Here is a 6872-nt window from a genome sequence, read left to right as displayed (position 1 = left end):
CAGTAACAGGTTGCCAGGTATTTTACTGCCTCACCTCTGTGTGTGTGTGTGTGTGTGTGTGTGTGTGTGTGTGTGTGTGTGTGGAGGATGTGAAAATCAATCCAGCTACACCCAGAGGACCGAAGTGAAGGCAGAGAACGTGGCAAAGCCTGAAGCAGAGCCACTCTCACCCAGAGCCATTCCACACAGGCTGTCCTGAGACACCGATGTATGCAAATATTTCTTGATTTCTTTCAACTTTGAAAAGCTGCGCTCTCCCGATGTCACAGTCAGGATAGTCAGAAGAATTCTGAGCACAGTCTAACAGAGTGTTGTCTAAACCTACAGTGTCTTCAGATAACTTATTTTATGATTGGACACTATAAATAATTTTTTTAGTGGGGCTGTCAACTCATTCCAATGTAATCCCACCCGCTGCAATATCTGACGCGCTTGGCAGGGACTCTAGGCATCACACAGACGCTCTGGATCGGGACCGATTTGATCGTCATTTAAAATCTACATTTAACTGACATGCGGCACAAGAACGGGACAGTTAGGTTTAGTAAAAGATCGTGGGTGGGGTTACAAAAATGTATGATATCCTGAGTTAGAGTGCCGCATTTTTCTGTCCGAGCCCGGGCCGCGTCCGACAGAGCAGTAACCGATCCCGACCCGAGCCCGACAGGCATTAAGATATTTATGTCCGAGCCTGACCCGAGCCCGACACAGTTAAAAATCTCACACGGGGCAACAAGCACACGTTAATAAGCTGTTTAATTTAAAATGTTCAATGTGTTAAGAATGCTTCGTTTCTGACCGGATTGTACAGCCCCTTGAGGAAAATATGTGATATTGAGCTATATACATAAAATTGACTTGACTTGACCAAGGGGACATCTTCCACCCTTGCCCAGTATCCTACTAGCCCATGTCCAGCTTCTAAAGAACAAGCTGGATGACCTTAGAGCCAGAATAAAGTACCAGAGAGACATTCAGGACTGTACCATCCTCTGCCTTACGAAAACATGGCTGACCTCCTCGGGACCAGACCATGCCATCCAGCCAGCAGCTCACCGCATGGAAAGACAGCAAACTTGGTACATACAACATGGTAAAATAACAACCGGTGCGATAGCAGTATTATCATGTCTCTCACAAGCTTCTGTTCGTCTAGTCTATATCCACGACGTTCCACTTCCGGGATTGCTCCGTTGCCGACATTCACTCATTTTGGCCGGATATCCGTTGCCTTGGGCTTCCTTTGTGTTGGCATTTTAAACTCTGGTGGATTTCTGAGGACTACGGTCCTATCTGTCCAATCTGAGTTTTCTGTTGCATGACTAAAACAACTTTTGAATGAAACGTTCCACCAAAACAAGTTCCTTCACAAGGCTATTTTGCAGCGGCTCCGTGGCTCTGTATGGCGCTTAGCACCGCCCAAGCCGATTGTGATCAATTTAAAGAAATGCCAATAAACCAGAGCACGTTTTTCTCCCATCCCGGAATGCTGTGTGGACTAGCGCAATGCGAGACTAGTCTCAAACCGACACTGATGCAGTCTAACTTTGTGTACTTTTCTGTGGGAGACTATGTCTCATTAGTAATACACTACACTGAGCTGCTGTCAGCCCACTTCACTCAGTGAAGTGCTGTTGTTCTGCTTTGCCTCAAAAACGATTACAACCATCCAAATAATAGACACAGCTCAGCCTGAAGTCTCAAGTAACTCTGTGGTCCTCTAGTCACTTTCTCAGGCCCCAGTCCAGTCATTAGGTGTGTGTGTGCGTGTGCCTTCAACTGTTTATCCATCTGGAGAGAGAGAGAGAGAGAGAGAGAGAGAGAGAGACACACTGGCATTTATGAACATACAGACATTCCCAGTCTCAAATCCAGGACGTCTTTGATTGCCCTGCTGGGTTTGACCAAATATACCCTCCTTCATGGAACACATGCTAGTAAAACTCATTCCATATGACCACTTAAACCCAGCACAGAGGCTACAGCAGCAACTCCTGTTTCCCTCTGCTCTAACACCTGGATCTATTCAGCCCTGAGTCTGACAGTGAAGCCATGTTTGCAGGAGATGATTCTGCAGAGCATCTCCATCCTGTTGTTGCTGTTTCTCTGAAGCACTGACCTGTAGTACAAGAAATGAATCTGTAGAAAAATCGGATAATGTCCTCTCAGAAAATCATGAGTACGAGTTCCATTTACCTCAGAACTCGGAATCATAATAATGATTATTTAGTAGCTTAGTATGAAGTGCCACCTCGCACGAGGGTGGATAAAAGAGTAGTCTATATCATGGGCAATTTTAGACCCATTTTAGGGGGGCTCAAGCTCCCCTAAATTTCTTAAAATTTCTTAGAATTTTGAACTTGTCTGTTGGTGACAGAGGACAAACAATTACAGGTTCAAAGGGCTTGAAACAGGTTTAATATCCTGTGTTGCTGTCGCCAATGCTATGCACCTGTAACCCCGTCAAGGAAAGGGTTAACAGAAACGTAAGGATCAGAGGAGGTTGTGCCAGACTCACCTTTGGCTGAGTCTCTATCTGATCTGTCAGAGGGAGAGCAGGAGACGGTTGTGTAGTTTAACGTTGGTAGTCCCCAGAGAAGAAGTTAGTCATTTCATGGTGCAGATTAGAACCCAAATTGAAACTAAAGCAACTAAAAATGCTGAATGTTAGAACACTGTGTCAAACTGGTCGTTATTACTGTGACTTATAGCTCAGAGATTATTATATATATTACTTCCAGGATTGCTCTGGTGCCGCAGGAAATTCCGCCGGATGCATGTCTTTTCACCGATGTCCTTTTGCTTCCTCTTCCTTTGTGTTGGCGTTCTAACCTCTGGTGGATTTGTGAGGACTATGGTTAACTGCTCCTCAGATCTCTGCAGGGTAAATCCAGACAGCTAGCTAGACTATCTGTCCAATCTGAGTTTTCTGTTGCACGACTAAAACTACTTTTGAACGTACACTTTTCACCAAAACAATTTCCTTCCCGAGGCTATTTTACAGCGGCTCCGTGCGGAGCTTAGTGCCAATTGTGATTGGTTTAAAGAAATGCCAATAAACCAGAGCACATTTTTCTCCCATCCCAGAATGCTGTGTGGACTTGCCAAACCCTCATCCGCAGCGCTGTGGAGGAAGGTCTGGCAAATAATGCAGCTACTAAATAAATAATTGTAGGCCTTATTGTCCCTACTGGTGTTCTGTCATTCTTTGACCGATATGACTGTGAAATGGGTATTACATTTCATTCAATGTGATATTAAAAAGGTCTTAAAAGTGCTGTCAGTTAAATGCGTTATTAACGGCGTTAACGCAAACCCATTTTAACGGCGTCAATTTTTTTATCACGAGATTAACGTTCTTTTTGGCAGAGCAAACTTTGTCGTTTTTTTCACATGCTGTTGCAACAACTAGTAATGTTAGAAAAACTACAACACCACACCGGATCTAGCTAGACCGGAAACAAAACAACAGGCTCGCCGCATACACTTGTTTGGGCTTGCGAGCCGGCCAAAGAGTAGTAGGCTGACGTTACGTTTTGAGTGGATGGCGAGCGCGAGACGCCGAAATGGATGCCAATAAGATTGGAAAGTTTACTTTTAAAATGTTGCCAAATGGTTCCATTGACAAGACCAAAGTGATCTGTGTGTTTTGTCGTTCAGTTGTCGCAGCACGTCCAGTCTGAAATTCCACTTGATGGCCAAGCACACAGCTGATGGCCAAACACACAGCTGATGGCCAAGCACACAGCTGATGGCCAAGCACACAGCTGATGGCCCAGCACACAGCTGATGGCCAAGCACACAGCTGATGGCCCAGCACACAGCTGATGGCCCAGCACACAGCTGATGGCCAAGCCGATCCACTTTTCCATCTTGATAAGAGCATTAAAATGAGAAAAAAATAATTGGACAAAAAGAAATCTAGGGACATTTAGAATAGATAAAAATGTGCGATTAATTGCGATTAATTGCGAGTTAACTATGACAGTAATGCGATTAATCACGATTAAATATTTTAATTGTTTGACAGTACTTCTTTTATCACCTGAGCAACTGCCGCCCAAAACATCTGAGACCAGGTATGTTTTTACTTGGACCAACAACGAGTTGGAACTATACTGAAAAGGTATGTAAGCCTACCTAACCGATAAGATGTGGGTGTCTGTTTTGTCATTTCCAAAGGTCTCTCTTTCTGCCCGTCCAGAATACAAAGCAATCCCAGAGTTTTTAAACCAAAATGGGGCCAGCAGTGTTTCCAAATGCACTACCTCTGTTTTAGGGGCTCGGAAACGCCAGAGTGGGGTGGACGCAAGGCGTAAACGAACGCAGCAAAGGGATACACGTTTTTAAACACAGACATATTTTTGTGGTGGTAGCCTGAGACACTAAAGCACACCTCAGCTCGATGAGGTGAAGGGAAGAGAGAGAAATGATGGAGGGAGGAGGAAGAGCAGAGGGAGGAGGGAAGATGGCAGATGGCTGCACATTGGAATGCAGAGCGGGAATGATGGAGGGGAGAGAGAAGTGTAACCAAGGTAGTAAATTGAAGACAGGGGGGTTGGATAGGAAAAGGAGGATGATATTTAATAAAAGGAGAGAAATGTGAAACTTCAAAGTGAACACATTGCTAACGAAGAAATAGTTCCAATGAAACCTGGAATATCCAGAGCAAGAGAGACAGAGATGCTGCTGTTGATTTTTTTAAATGTTATTTTCCAATACTGTGAGCACCACAAAATAAATCCCAGTCACCTTTTGTACTGAGGTGGAGGCAGAAATGTCAAAGGATGCGGTCGTGTCCCAGAGCAGCCGGCAGTTTCACTTCATTTCACTACAACAGTCAGCAGTCACAGTCAGCATTATGTCAGCTTTTATTTCTATCACTTATATTATTGTTACGTAGTACTGCAGTACAGACTTTTCAAATCAGTCTCCACGCTGCGCTGCATTACCACACAACCAGCATGGAACTTTGAAAACATAAGATGTTTACAGTTTCAATTTGCGGCAAGATGATTTTAGAGCATAACAAAATGAATGGAAACCAATGGATGCCAACAATCTAAAATCGAAATATGTTCGATAATGTAAAGCATAAATAGTTGGTAGTAACAGTCCGAAACATGCAAAATACTGGAAGCTTACAGGTATTTGGAGTAGTGTCGCATGATGGTCCAAATGCTTGTTACACAACAAATATAATTTATTTGTTTTATTTTCAATTAAAATATGTTTTTCATAACCCCACACTGGTGGATCTCTGGTCCTGAGTGTAGGAACAGAAAAGAGAGAGGGAGAGTAGGAGCAGAGGGGGAAGGGTGTTGGCCCCCTGCAGAGCTGCTGATGGATGCAGGGCTCCTGGGGTTAAGGGGAGGGCAGCCAGGCCCTGAGCCAGGGTACAGAGTGGCAGCTACCTGCCGCTCATCACACGCACACACACACACACACACACACACACACACACACACACACACACACTCACTCCAAGCTTTCGATACAATTTTTAGTCAAAAATCAACACTCTTATGCACCATCACATTACACGGATCTACTTCATGTCTCACATGGAGGTTACATTTTTAACTTGTATCATCTCACACACATACACACACACACACAGAGCAGCAGATGCTAATGGGAGGAAGGAGGAAACAGAGAAACAAACCATGTGATGACATGAAGCCTGTCAGTGGAGCACACAACACATGAAGTGACTCCGGCGTGTAATACAGCAGACAGATCTCCACAGTCTTAAATTCTGTCATATTACACCATCAAGGACTCTGGGGGGGGCAACTTACTCAGGCTCCACTTAACCATCTCCTCTGGAGCACCCACTGGTGGCTGTTTCCTGTATGACAGGCTGACAGTCAAACCGTCTTCTCTCATGGGCTGTTTCAGATGTCAGTTAGACAGTTGGGATATTCGCCTCTAATAAGGCCTATCAAGAGAGCTAATATGCACATTATGGATTCATAATTCTGCAGCCTATCAAATTACCCTAAATAAAAACTTTTTTGTCTGGCTCCAGATCTTCTGACCTCCATCTTCTAGGTCCTTGAGTAGGTTAATCTTAACTCTGCAGACTGTTCTTTTACATTACACATGTTGTCAATGGACCACTTCAAGCCTTTCCAGCTAATTTAATGACACCTTAAATGATGTTTATTAATCACGCCGTGCTGAGTTTCTGTGCCCTTGTTGTGGCCGATACTGAACAGTCTAATTAATGGTCAAACAATCAATAAAGTCTAACTGATAATGAACGCGTTCAATGCGGCTATTCTACACTAGAAGGGCGCGGTTTGCGGATAATTAATGTGGCGCATCTCTTATGTCAAAAAAGAAAATGGGCCTATTTCATGTCATTAACCAGGCTGGGAGGTGTGAATGCCCCTCTAGTCCACACTGCTGTCTGCTTCGTCTTAATGAATTCATGTTTCACTCTGTCATCTTCCGCAGCGTTGCCTTCCAGATATTCACGTATTCCTTTCCATGGATGAGTCTTAAAAGCCTGTTTGTCTCTGCAGCTCAGTTAAACCTTTCTCTCTGTCAAATGAAGGGAGGGAGGGGGGGGGGTTAAAAAACGCTAATCGCCTGTAATCCTTTTAATATGTCTCACACTTTGCTCTGGCAATACACAAAGCTGAGCAAGCTCAGTGCGTCCCCAAACTGGAAGAGCAGAGTATTAATGGACATGGGGGGGGGGCAAGGGTCATCAGGTTACTGCTGAAGATGCAACTGTGTAGTATGGTGATGATGAGATGCGGTCATTTTGTATTTTTAGTGGGTTTTTTTTGACAGACTTGGAGTGCGCGCAGGGGCAGACCAGGCTCTTCCTCGCCTCTTTTCTTGCCCCCTTTCCAAAGTGT

The sequence above is a fragment of the Sander vitreus genome, chromosome 17 (genome assembly GCF_031162955.1).
Source record: "Sander vitreus isolate 19-12246 chromosome 17, sanVit1, whole genome shotgun sequence".
Lineage (NCBI taxonomy): Eukaryota > Metazoa > Chordata > Actinopteri > Perciformes > Percidae > Sander > Sander vitreus.
Note: the sequence above shows the minus strand (reverse complement) of the source record.